At 47.2% G+C, this 14,069-nt stretch overlaps 1 long non-coding RNA gene across 1 annotated transcript; it reads left to right on the top strand.

Annotated features, from left to right (window-relative positions):
- The first annotated feature begins 2,857 nt into the window (after window positions 1-2,857).
- On the top strand, window positions 2,858-11,538 carry LOC144301013 (uncharacterized). The gene is made up of 3 exons (XR_013367746.1): window positions 2,858-2,893; window positions 3,030-3,279; window positions 11,033-11,538. It is a non-coding gene; the product is annotated as an uncharacterized LOC144301013 (long non-coding RNA).
- The last annotated feature ends 2,531 nt before the right edge of the window (window positions 11,539-14,069 follow it).

The raw sequence follows: 14,069 nt of genomic DNA, 5'->3' as shown, positions 1-14,069 counted from the left end.
TATTACTCCTGGCAGGCTGAGAAGAGTTTCTTAATATTATCGAATATCTCTTCAGGGTTCAAATTTCCTTGATTCATATTTTCTCTCTCCTTCTCAACAGCTTATTTGAATCAAGGAGATACACACTGCAGATGGTCGATATGTCTCTTAGGTCTCTCTTAATCTATAGGCCCCCATGCCCCATATTGCCCATTGCAATTTGTGTGTTGTTAGGCTGCTTGTCCTATAGAGTTTCAATGGTCTGGATTTTGCTGATTGCACCTCCCTGGCATAGTTAACATGTTCCTCTGCATTTCCTTTAAACTTATCATTATAGCTAGACTCTTGTCCAGATTCAGGTTGATTTGGGGGGCAAGTTTGCTTTGTAGATGATAGTGTGTATCGCTGTAAGCTCATTATTTCATTAAGAATTTGTAAAGTGGTAATATTCTAACTCTCGCTTCTTCCTCATTTGTTAGAGTTCCTCTATAAAGACAGACATTTATCATTAACTTTTTGGTTATTCTGATGTCATACCTCTTTCTAAAATCCCTTGAGCTGCGTTCCCCACAAGTTGGCTATGACTAAGTCACATGGTCACACCAACTTGCCAGGGAGGCTGGGGAGCGTAATCTAGCTGAGTGGCTGGGAAAGAGAGGCAATAGATTTTGACCAACAGCTGGCACCTCTGCCACAGTTACATAAACGAAGTGAAGTTTGCCAGTGATACATTTAAAGTCCATGAATCCAGCTGCCCTGTTTAGCATGGGAGGGACATGGCTCAGCAGCAGCATGAATGGAAAGGACTCAGAGGAGCTGGCTGTGAGCTCTGTGAGGAAACACTGGCTGTAGCTGCCAAAAGTGCCAATAAAACCCTGCAGGGCTCCAAGGGCAGCAGTCTATGGCACTTGGGGCGACAGACCACGTGGTTGCTGAAAAGGCCATCAGGATGGTGGGGGATTCAAAGCCACATCTTGGGGGTGGAGGGAATGGCTGGCAGAGCTGTGGTTTTTAATCCAAAGACTCCGATGGGACTTGAGAGGATTCTGAAGGCTATTTTCTGGAAAAGGGATTACACTGGATCTGAGTGGACTGAGGGAAGAACCAGGAGGGGAATAATGATATAGAGGCAGATGATGGTTGAACATGGGGTGGTTTTATTCTATTTGCTATGACTTCTTTTAGTAGCCATAACTATGTTTTGGAGGAATGAGCTGCCTTGGAGACACTGTGGCTCCTTGTTCCTGGAAGGGTCTGGGAAGGGATTTGGGCACCACATGACAGAGATGGGCATGGGGGGCTCAAGAGGAGACGGGCAGCTGTGCTGGTCCCTCTGTCCCCAAAAGCTTGAAGATCAGAGGATCTATGGGAAATTTTGTATTTGTGTGAATTGAGTGGAATTTCATGTAGAGAAGAGGCCATGCAGTCTAGGGGCTAAAGTATATGTTTAATTGTTCTGTTTTAGGTGATTTGTTGCTTATAAAAAGCAATTCCTTTTTAACTTTTGACTAAGCTTCTACATAGAAAAATGTAAAAAAAAATTGGAAGGGATTCAAAATATACTTGACAGTAGTTTATTTCTGAGTGTGCTCTCAATGGCCATTTCCTTGTTCATTCCCTGTCCATGGAACATGCCTAAGGGCCAGCTCCGTACTAGGTTCTGGGCACAAAGGTAAGTAACAGGTGGGATTGATTACTTGAGGCTTTTGGTCAGAGGGGGTGGCAGGTGTGCACAGGAGTAAAGATGCTTCCACATGGAGGAGTGTGTGCACACGGCTAGGGAGTGGGAGGAAGGATGAATCAGGTGGGTGGGGATGTGTGCGGGAGCTTCATGGAATCATAAGAGGGAGATATCCTAATGAACGTCTGAAGGCTGAGGACAGGTCAATCAGATGAGCAGAGGAAGGTCATTCCCCAGGAGTCCCTTCTCTGGGGACAACTTGAAGAAAGGGACTGAGGATGTGTGTGTGCGTGTGGCATTTTGGGGATGTGGTGACATGGGAGCATGATTAGGACAGCCTCCCATGGTGAGGCTGCTGGTGAGACTAGAGCTGGGGCGGGGGGAGCTGGTCCTGAAGGCTTGGGGGAACCATGCTAAAGACTCAGGCTGCTTCCTGAAAACCTCTGACTCGATCCTTGGGGCTTGCATAGAAACCCTGGAGAGCCCTGAGCTGAGGCTGAGAACCCTCCATTCTGGGCTCTGCTCTGCAGTAATCAGCTTTCTGATCACACACAACCCACTTCCCTGTGCTCAGCTTTGGTTTGTGCATCTCCAGGATCGGGGTAGGGTGGGGGGAGATGAATTAGGAGAAACAGGATGGCTGGCTTGGAGTCAGACACCCTGGATTCAAATCCGATCTCTGACTTGTTTAGCTATTATTTAACGTGGGTGCCATTTCATTGGTATAGTAAGAATAGTAATGCCCAGGGGGCAGCCAAGCAAGCAGGGAACTGTGCCTCCCTCTACCTGTTACTGGACCAATTTCCCTTTCGCTGCTTTAAATATTAGGGTTCCAGTAACACGTGAAAAGTAAATTGCCAATATAACTCAGAAAACCATTGTACTAGATAATATCTAGGTTTCCTGAGGTTTTACAATTCTGTGATTTAAGATTATAAAGAGAAGTCACCTTTGATTCTTTAGTTCCCATTTATGAATTCCTGTCTGCTTCTGTTTCCTTCCCTGCTATTGGCCAACTCTCCTGGCTCTTACTGCCTCATTCCCCAGAATAGCTCCCTTTAAAAATATTTCTTTACCCTATAACTACAAGTACCATGAGAACCTTTGTCAGCCTCCTGATTAAATCACAATGATGTTAATTCCCACAAAGATGTTAAGGTCTGATAACAGCTGGATGTTTGTTTTTTTGAACTCTTAGAGGAGGTCTGGAGATGTAATACCTTCTGCCTAAAGGTATGAGTCCCTAATGGTGGATTTTCAGGCTCAGACTTGGGTAATGAGGGGGGTTTGAGGGAAGAGTAGTCTTTCAAATTTCAGCCTGTTAGCAGCCACTGCCTCAGTTGTAATTTGTCATTTTTTTTTCACCCAGGGTCCCCCATGTGCAGAGTTGAGAAGGGTCTGTGCATGATCCAGGTGTCAGCGTTTACTGTAGGGGAAGCTCTGAGTCTCAGTTAATTAAGTATCTGTTTCCAAATCCTAACTGTGGAGGGAATTGTCAACTAATGGAATGTCCAGGAAAGTACCACTTTCCTCAGCAGACTACAGCATCAGGTCCAATGATAATTCTGGTTGTACCTACAGGGATACCTTTCTCTCGGAGACCTGAGCCAAGGATGCAGGTACAAGTGATTTATTTGTAAAGGAGGTGCTCCTGGGAGGAGGGAGTGGTGGAAGCAGACAAGGAAAGGAGAAGGAGCCCATCAAAGGTCCGATGTCAGCCTCATCCCAAAGGGTGCTCTAGTGTGTAAATTGCACCTCAGAGTTTATCCCTTCTGGAGGAAAGGGAGCTGGACCCCTGCTCCGGTCGCCCATTGTTGAGGGCCATCCTGAGGGCCGTCCTTACCCAGATAGTTCCATTCTCCATGTGAGTGAGGTGGCTCCAGTAGCTGGAGGGGAACCCACCGAGCAGACTGTCACTGTGGCTCTCGGTGGCAGAGTACACAGAAGTTGGAGTGCAGGTGCACAGCACCAGAAAGGGGGTCCAGGCCATCTGGGTGGGCACCCCATGTCCACTGTGAAGTTCTTCACTCTGTTCCCAACAGTGCAGCTGCACTGGGCTCATTCAATGTGGTTGAAGCCCTACGTGACATTTAGGTAGTGGATGGTAAGTCATCACATGCACACTTCTGGGGATGCTCAGAGATGTCAATGAGATGGTGAACAAAAGTGGAGTGTGAGCTTTACAAAGCCTGAGAAAGAAGACTGGCTCGGTCAGCTCTGGGCTGATAATTCTACTGAGTCCAAAAGAATCTCCTGGGAAAAATGTGCACTTTTCTTGTGCGGGCTCTCTCCTCCCAGCTTTGGTTGTGAACTTGAGGGTGAACAGGGACCAGCGTTGTGGGGGTCCTGGTACTGGACAATCTCTGGGGTTGAAAAGGGAATCGTGTTTAGTTCTTTGTGGCTCTGTGCCTCCTGGCAGTCAGCTTGTTTCTCTTTCATGAGCATCTATGTTCTTCAACCGCTGTCCACATTCCTCCACTTCCTCGGTAAGACTAAGAAATCAGTCTTCGATGTGATCTCTGAAACCAACCATGTGTGTCATGTAGTTCTGGACCTGTGAGGCAATATAGGGTGAGGGGCTGGCTTATCCTCTGTTTGCTGTGTGTTGTGCTAAAAGAAATAGGGTGCTGTTGCTATTGCTGTCTGGATTAGCCGTAGCGTTTCAGATTTACAAAGATCAAATTATTTTGTGTGGTTTGGGAAATGATAAACAAAGCAGTGACTCTCTCTGGAGTTTCTGGAATTATTCTTCAGGTCCTTGTGGTTTCCCCAAGACCCATTCTCTTCACAGCCATGGTTGAGTATAGTTTCCACGAGGGAATTTGTTTTTGAAGATAAACTTGCAGGTGTTTTTGTCTAACAGCTAAAAAAACTTTCTGGGGAAAACTCAAATTTAAGGGGCACCTGGGTGGCTCAGCCGGTTAAGACTCTGACTCTTGATTTCACCACAGGTCATGGTTTCGGGGTTGTGGGATTGAGCCCCAGTGTTGGCTCTCTGCCCTGCGCAAGGAGATTGTTGGAAGAAAGATTCTCTTTCTTCCTCTCCCTCTTCCCCTCCCCCGCTCACACCCTCTCTTTCTCCCTCTCTAAATAAATAAAAAATAAAATGAAACACGACTTTAAAAGTAAAAGCAAAACAACTAAAAATCAGGGTACGGCACAACACAATTAAACAGGATGAATAGCTGCGTCTTCTCTCACATACAAAGCCTGCACGCAGGAAGTCCAGGGCCGGTGTGGTGCTTCCACTGAGCTGCCTGAGACCCAGGTTGCTCCTGACTCACTCCCCTGGGGACGATAAGGCGTGGACCTCACTTCCATGCATGTCCATGCGTGTCCATGTGTGTCGGCGCCCGAGCTCCAGCCTCCACAGCTGGCAGGTGGCTGAGCTTGGACCTGAACGCAGCACGTCTTCCTGAACCCGAAGCCAGGGCTTCTTGCGGCAGCGTAGCTCGGTTTCTGCTGTTGCACACGTCGATGGGGAAGGCCACCGCGGTCACCGAAGTGGTTCTCCACCCACAGAAGAAACCAGGTGCACCCCGAAATCAAAAGCACAGGTAAGGCTTTTTTAAAAATAACAAATTTATTTCTTATTGGTGTTCAATTTGCCAACCTACAGCATAACACCCAGTGCTCATCCCGCCAAGTGCCCCCCCAAGTGCCCGTCACCCAGTCACCCCCACCCCCCGCCCTCCTCCCCTTCCACCACCCCCAGTTCGTTTCCCAGAGTTAGGAGTCCTCATGTTCTGTCTCCCTTTCTGATATTTCCTACCCATTTCTTCTCCCTTCCCTTCTATCCCCTTTCACTATTATTTATGTTCCCCAAATGAATGAGAACATACACTGCTTGTCCTTCTCCGACTGACTTCACTCAGCGTAATACCCTCCAGGACAGATACGGCTTTATCGTGGCTCCAGCTCCAGCTGAAGAAACGCCCACCAATAAAGGTATCTGGAGGCTCCCCAAGGCCTTCGGAGAGCCCTACTTCTAGTGAGAAGGTTTCCTCCTTCTGATTGGTTGGAAGGGCCCCATCCGGATTGCTTGGAAGGGCCCCATCCTGATTGGTTGGAAGGGCCCCATCCGGATTGGCTAGAAGGGCCCCATCCTGATTGCTTGGAAGGGCCCCATCCTGATTGGTTGGAAGGGCCCCATCCGGATTGGCTAGAAGGGCCCCATCCTGATTGGTTGGAAGGGCCCCATCCGGATTGGTTAGAAGGGCCCCATTTGGATTGGTTGGAAGGGCCCCATCCGGATTGGTTGGAAGGGCCCCATCCTGATTGGTTGGAAGGGCCCCATCCTGATTGGCTAGAAAGGCCCCATCTGGATTGTTTGGAAGGGCCCCATCCGGATTGGTTGGAAGGGCCCCAGATTGATTGGAAGGGCCCCATCCTGATTGATTGGCAGGGCCCCATCCTGATTGGCTAGAAGGGCCCCATCTGGATTGGTTGGAAGGGCCCATCGGATTGGTTGGAAGGGCCCCATCCTGATTGGTTGGAAGGGCCCCATCCTGATTGGTTGGAAGGGCCCCATCCTGATTGGCTGGAAGGGCCCCATCTGGATTGGTTGGAAGGGCCCCATCCTGATTGGTTGGAAGGGTCTCATCTGGATTGGTTGGAAGGGCCCATCGGATTGGTTGGAAGGGCCCCATCCTGATTGCTTGGAAGGGCCCCGTCCTGATTGGCTAGAAAGGCCCCATCTGGATTGTTTGGAAGGGCCCCATCCGGATTGGTTGGAAGGGTCTCATCCGGATTGGTTGGAAGGGTCTCATCCGGATTGGTTGGAAGGGCCCCGGATTGATTGGAAGGGCCCCATCCTGATTGATTGGCAGGGCCCCATCCTGATTGGCTAGAAGGGCCCCATCTGGATTGGTTGGAAGGGCCCATCGGATTGATGGGCAGGGCCCCATCCTGATTGGTTGGCGGGCCCCATCCTTTGGTTGGCAGAGCCCCATCCGGATTGGTCGACATCGGCAGGTGACTCCAGCAGCTCCCCGATGTGCCCAGTGTTTCGCGTCCCGCTTGCCGGTGGCGTCAGCTCCTGGTTCTACTCCGGGGAGCAGGTTGGTGGCAGCCGCCGACAGAAGGCGTCCCAGGGGCCACCGTTTGTGGCGGGGGCTGGTTCCCTCGGCCGGGTCTCACGGGGACCTCGAGAGCCGGGGCCCTGCGCCCCCTGGGCCCCGCGGCTGTGCTGCCCGACGCCCCGCCGGCCTGGAGCAGAGCCCGGCCGCCGCCTCCCCGCCTCCGCCGCCTCCGCCGCCTCGGTCCTTCGCGGCCCCCGCGTGGCCGGGGCTTGGCCGTGGGCCGCGCTGGTCCCCGCGCGCTCGTCGCGGCAGCAGTCCCGGCAGCAGGCGCCCCGGGCGCGGGTCTCGGCGGCCTTGGGCCCTGCTGCGTCCCGCTGGGTCCCGGCCCGGCGAGGGGAGCGGGCGGCCTAGCTGGGCCCCCGAGTGCGAGTCGCCGCCCCTTTCACGGGTGAACGTGCTCACCTGGATTGGTCCCACCCCCCGCCCCCCAGCATGGTGCTGTGCTTAAGTGCTGATTTTGCATAAAAAGCCTCAAACAAGCCTAGTGATCCTGTCCATGCATCTATCGCCGCGGCCTCGGGGAGCACGTGAGCTCCCGCAGCTGGGGCGGGCGGCGGGGAGCAGGCGGGCTCTCGGGCAGGCCTATTTTTATTATGAAATCATGCGGGATAAGGAAAATTTAAACCAGCCTATCTCAAAAATTAATTTAGCACGGGGTACCTTTCTTTCCAGTCTTTTTTTTTTTCTTTATGCACAGGATTAAGAACAAATCTCATTAGGCATCTTGTACACACAATTTCAGATCATTCCATGCCTTATTACGATTGCAGAGTATTGTCTGTATCACAGTTTCCCCATGCTCTTACGTTATTGTTATGACCATTTAAAATGGTGCCAACATCTGATTAGATACAATAATTTATTTTATTAATTGCCCATATTGGACACGTGGATTGTTCTTATACGTTTGGGCTTATTTCTCCAAGAGAAATTCCCAGAGGTGGGATTTAGAAGGATCTCTGATATCTGTTGCCGGATTGTGTTGCAAAAACGACTGAGCTTACTTAGGATTCTCCTGGCAGGATAAGGTGCTGGTTTCACCCCACCTGCCCCAGACCAGCCTGGCAGGTGCTGGAAAGTTCAAGGACAGGGCTGGGGCGGGGGGAGTCACGCCCAGAGAGAAGGTAAAAGCTGTTCTCCACTTCTGGGGAGGGTGTCCTGGGAAGGCAGGAAACTCATGTTGAAAAAGGGGAAATTGGGGTATGGGTATAATAAAGAGACAACATGTATTGATTTTGTTAGAGGAAAGACTGAACTGTTTTTCTATTCTCTCTGTAGAAAAATAAAGTCCTTGTCTCACGGAAAGGTGAGCAAAGACGATGGAGTCAGCAATGGAGGAAATTAGGATTACAGATTTACGAGGGGCAGTCGGTTAATAGAAAATGTGGATTCAGAAATGGTTCTGGATGTTTTCCAGCTTTTAAACATTCATAATTTATCATTTATTTTCTCATTCTGAATATCCAGTTCTGCACCTAATTTTTTGTGTTTGCATTTTTTTAAAAGTTGGGGGTACAAAACATGCAACTTGAAATCTACCCTCCTAACAAATTTTTAAGTGTCTAGGACAGTGTTGTTAATTATGTGCAATGTTGTACAGTGTATTTGCATTTAAAAAATACCTTTTTTTTTTGAAGAGGGTCCCACAAACTGTACATTTCAGGGCCCACAAACCTGAATCTGCCCCTGTCCCCAGACCTTCTCCTACTGTGGTACATTCAAAACGACTTGCTTATCTCTATTTTCTTTTATTTCTTTTTTTTTTAATATTTTATCTATTTATTAGAGAGAGACAGAGATAGTGAGAGAGAGCATGAGTGGGGAGGAGAGGGTGAAGCAGGCTCCCTGCCAAGCAGAGGCCCAATGAGGGACTCCATCCCAGGACCCTGGGATCATGACCTGAGCTGAAGGCAGACACTTAACTGACTGAGCCACTCAGGTGCCCCCTCTATTTTCTTTTCTTCTTTCTCTGCCTCTCTTTTTAAAGATTTATTTATTTATTTTAAAGAGAGAGGGGGAGGGGCAGAGGGAGAGAGAGAACCACAAATAGACTTCCTGCTGAGTGTGGAGCCGGATGCCTGGGGCTCAATCCCAGGACTGTGAGATCATGACCTGAGCGGAAATCAAGAGTCAGATGCTTAACTGAGCCACCCAGGCGCCCCACTCTTCTTTTTAAAATAACTGTTTTATTGATATAATTCACTTATGATAAAGTTCACTCTTTAAAAATATGTACTTCAGTGGTTCTTGGCGTATTCAGAGCTGTACAATGATCACACTAATTGCAGGGCATTTTCATTACACCCAAAAGGAAACCCTGTACCTGTTAGCTGTCTCTCCCCGTCTTCCTCTCCCCTCAGTCCTTGGAAACCACTAATTTCCTACTGTCTCTGTGGATTTACCTATTTTGGACAGTTTATCTGAATACAATCATAGAGCATGTGGTTCTCTGTGACTGGCTTCTTTCACTTAGCATAGAATTGTCAAGGCTCATTATGCTGTGGTAGAGGTCAGGAAGGTCATACTTCCTTCTTTTTTAAATTATAGAATAAGAATCTGTTGTATGGAGAGACCACATTTTGTTTGCCATTCATCAGTTGGTGGATATTTGGGTTCTTTCCACCTTTTGGCTCTTACGAATAATATAGTTATAAACATTTATGTGTGAGCGTTAGTGTGGACCTCTGCTTTCATTTCTCTAGCATGGATATCTTGGAGTGCCATTGCTGGTTATGTGGTAAGTGTGTATTTAATATTTTTTTTGAGTGTGTGTATTTAATATTTTGAGGAACTGCTGGACTATTTTCCAAAGTGGCTGCTCCGTTTGACCACTTCACTTGTTCTTGTCAGCATTTGTTATGCTTTGTCTTTTTGAATTTAGCCATCTCAGTGGGAATAAAGTGGTTATCTTCCTCCATATTTCATTGGTGCTTAATGTATGTACTTCTAGCAGTTTAATTTTAACGACATTAACACATGAAGGGGCTTCCATTATACCTCGATTGTAGGGACAAGAACATACATTCACTAATTGTTCTGAATTCATATGACATAAATGAAAAATATAAGTGAATTTAAACATGTTTAAACCCTCTTTGAGTCCTTGGCTCTATTTGTTAAAACTCAAATTATATTTCTGGTTTATTTTTATAGTTTAAAAATATCCAGGCAATATATAGACTCCTTTTTTTAAAATTTCACTACAGGACAGTCATTTTGAGTAGGGAACATTCCAACAACCACCATCCAGATTTCCAGCCCAATGTATCTTATTTTCATCAGTACCAATTTCACAGGATTGTCATAAGAATTGAGATTATCTGTATCAGATAAACAACATAGTAAGTCTTCACTAAATATTAGCTAAAAAAGACTCCAGATTGGATGTGCTGGTTGTAGGAAAAGTGGCCTCATACCAGGTCAGTTCCAAATCTTTTGTAACCAGATTATATTAACAACATTGAGAGGAAGTATTTCCATAGACTCCCTCCCTTGGCAGGCTTGTTGCATTGGCTGGGATCTAAACATACCTAAGTAATATGAGTCCTTCATTTCTCAGACCAACTAAGTCCTCCAGATTGGAAAGTCCACAGCCATAAAATCTCTACTTGTTGCCCGGGGTCCCAATCACCTGCTAGATATTTCTTGAGGTAGAAGAATTTATGGATTTTTCTTAAGGAGTACTTTCTGCAGCCTAAGTCTGGGAACACTGCCTGTGTCTCCTAATTCTTGCTTTCTGAGGACGGTCAGCCATATTCTCTATAACTGAAACGCCCCTCCAAACTTTCCTGCAAAGGCAATTGGCCAACCCTCACCTTTAATGATACTCAAACTGTCAACATCTAACAATACCCATGTCAGAACGTGTATTACAATGAGGACAAACTAAAAAATTTTGTTGGTAGTTTTTTGAAAGTGCATGTACATACTTTTATTGCAAAAAAAATCCTTGTTTTGGGATCAAATGTATAACCTTTCAAATTAAGCTTGTAAATGCTTCTAAACCAGTCATTATTTGTTGATCACATTCCATGGGCAGAGCCCTGTGCTGGCTTTACCAAGTAGGGTTAGAGAGATACACTTGTATAAAAACAATGGAACCTTGTAATTTTCACTGGCAGAAAATTATGTGTAAAAAATAATGGCCAGGCAGAAAAATATAAATGAAAGTGATTCAAATATTTACCCAGCCTCTTGAGGAATGTCAAAAGGGAGAGGATAGTCTTGGTGTGGAGTAAAAGTTCTGAAAAATCCTTTTTTTTTAAAAAAAATTTTGATTTATTTATGATAGGCACACAGTGAGAGAGAGAGGCCGAGACACAGGCAGAGGGAGAAGCAGGCTCCATGCACCAGAAGCCCGACGTGGGATTCGATTCCGGGTCTCCAGGATCATGCCCTGGGCCAAAGGCAGGTGCTAAACTGCTGCACCACCCAGGGATCCCTGAAAACTCCTTTTGAGATATCTCTTTTACTCGTAATCTTTCTCTATATACCAGATGGTGACTCCTGAGAACTCTCTCTGTCCTTCCTCTCTCTGTACCTCCCTAAACCTTTCCTGCAAGTGCAGTGCATGCATTTTCCCCCCTTGTCCCAAGGTTTCCACAGTGGGAGTCCTAAGAATCTCTCTCTCTCAGTGTTCTCTTCCTCTTCTTCACTTACCCTTTTACCTGGTCCTTCTCATAGATGCTAGTCTCCAAAGAGGACTCCAAGGGACCATGCCCTTGTGTGGCCCCTTCTTCTTGAATCAGATCTGGCTCTGTTACTGACTTATAATCAATAAAAATATTGCTGATTGCTTTTGAGGCTAGGTCAGACAAACCTTTGCAACTTCCACCTTGGTTTCTTGGAAATCTTGTTCTGAGGGGAGACAGCTACAGAGGGTTAAATAGTATTCTTCAAAAATTCATATCCACCCAGAACTTACTTAGAAATGGGGTCTATGCAGATGTAATTTGTTAAAAATAGATGACATCTTCTGGACTTAGTTAGGGTTGGCCTTCAATCTGTTGAGTGTCCTTAGGAGGGGAGAGGGCACGGAGAGACCCAGAACAGAAAACTGCATGAAGACATAGGGAGAGACTGGAGTGGTGCAGCTGTGTGTTAGGGAGTGTGCAGGTTGCTGGCATCCTTCAGAATCTAGGAAGAGGCAAGAGAGTCTTCTTTCTGAGAGCCTCCAAAAGGAATCCTGCTAACACCTGGGTTTTAGACTCTTGACCCCCTGAACTCTGGGAAGTAAACTTCTGTTGTCTTAAGCCATCCAGTTTGTGGTAATTAGTTTTGGTGGCCCTAGGAAACTAGGACATCACCTCACCCCCTAAGACCACAGTGTCCTGAAGAAGCGCGGGGTGGCTAAGTGGAGAGAGTGGTGCCCAGCTGGTCAGCCACCCACTATGTGACCTAAGGAGTCCTCTTGAACACATGTTCCAGTTGAACCTTCTGACCCCAGCCCCAGCCAACATCTGATCACAACTGTATAAGAGACTCAAGTGAGAACAGCCTTGTTAAACCCAATAAATGCACAGAACCATGAGAAGGAACACTAATAAATAGATAGAAAAATAGATAAATAAGATTCTAAGCCACTCAGTTCTGTGGTGGTTTGTTATATAGCCAAGGTCTTGATGGAGGACCTTCCCACTGATCATTGCCTCCTGAAAATGAGGCTCATCCCTCCTCATCTTTCTTGGGAGAATTGGCTGCTACCCTGCTGCCACCTTGGAATTTGGATGAGTAACATTCTCTGCCACTTCCCATGTATGTAATAGACGGGTTCCTCTCTTCAGCAGGCTTACAACCTGATTGTAGGGCCAGCCTTAATTTAATAACAGTGTTCAGAAGTCTAAGCATCATGACAACAAAATCAAAATTGATGTGCAAGACATGTATGGAGAAGATGTGTGGTAAAGATGAGGAAGAGGTCTCTCTGGGAACGTGCTCTGAATTTTGGAGGAAGTGATAGGTATGAATAAGAGGAGCTGGGAAGGCATTTTGGAATAGGGGCACACGTAGGTACTATTTTATACATTCCTTGGTTTGAGAACAGACATAGAGAAGTCCATTCATAGTGGAAGGCATGGCCACAACCTCTTCGAGAATCCTCTGTATGCAGATTCCTGCTTTGTACCATGTGACCCTATTTCACCTGCTACTCCTCATCAGATTAGGCATTCAAGCCCTGGCCAAAGACCAGTATCTCTGATAAGGGTCCAACCTGAGCTCTTGACCCTCAGGCATCCACAGAAGGCTTTTAACATGCATGTGAACACCCTAAAATCATATGCACAATTTTTTATTTCCCTTCATATGTTTTTCTGGTAGGAATATCTATGTTTTCATCATATTCATAAAAGGGGTGAGCCTTGACCTCAAAAGATAACAACCAGGATTTAGGGAACTAGAATGAGAGATACAACATGCACATAATGTTCTTTCATGAAAATGCACGCACAATCCTGATACTCATTTTGAGAACATACACACAAAGATGCCCAGTAAGCCCTTTAGAGCAGTTGCTTGTGGTGGTGGGAGGGAGTAGGAGTGTAGTTTAGAGATAAAAGAAGGAAAAAAGAACCAGTGTGTTGACCAGTGATGGCCTTTCAAGTAACCTGGCTCCAGAATGTGTCAATAGGGTGCTCCCTGTTGGAAGATGACTGGTCGATCAATGGAATCCTTTCTCCAGGGAAGTGTTTAACAGGAGACCAGGAGAGTGGTGTAAATGGAGGAAATCATAAGGAAAGATGAGCAGGGGAGGGACAGCAGCTGCCTCCTCTGCAGAGAGGGATGGGCTGCCGTAGCTGACCTTGGGTTACTCCAGGGCCCTGAGCCGATGCGGAGGAGAAGCTCTTCATTATGCCTCCTTCAGTGTGGTCCTTGCATCCGAGACCGGGGATGGTAAGAGTGGCTCTGAGAACTTACCATTCGAGGTCACTCCAAGACACTGGCAGCACAAGGGATACTCCAGTGGTGACAAAGCTATGAGCCTGTGAGTATAGGAAGGGTGCTGGGGCCTTAGTTGCAAATGCCCAAGGGTATAGACGTGGCCTGTTTTCCATGTGTCTCCACCTGGCTGCTTCTCTGGGTTGGCACACCACAGGGCAGGGGGCCTGTGCCTGCCCTCTGGCTAGCTGAAGTGCATCAGGCTGAGTGGCCGCAGAAATAATAACCCTTGTCTCAGGCTCGGGTTCCAGCACATCCGCTCGCTGTCGCCAGGCGGGCTGGACAGCTCCTCCAGCTCAGGGGCAATGTTGCAAAACGGGCTCCAGGTCAGAAGTTAGACCATTATGGGGATGCTCTCTCTCCATGGAGGGGCTGGAGCATGCAGCTGGGGC

This window comes from Canis aureus, chromosome 29 (assembly GCF_053574225.1).
Source record: "Canis aureus isolate CA01 chromosome 29, VMU_Caureus_v.1.0, whole genome shotgun sequence".
NCBI classification, from domain to species: domain Eukaryota; kingdom Metazoa; phylum Chordata; class Mammalia; order Carnivora; family Canidae; genus Canis; species Canis aureus.
Note: the sequence above shows the minus strand (reverse complement) of the source record. Positions and strands in the feature narration are given on the sequence as shown.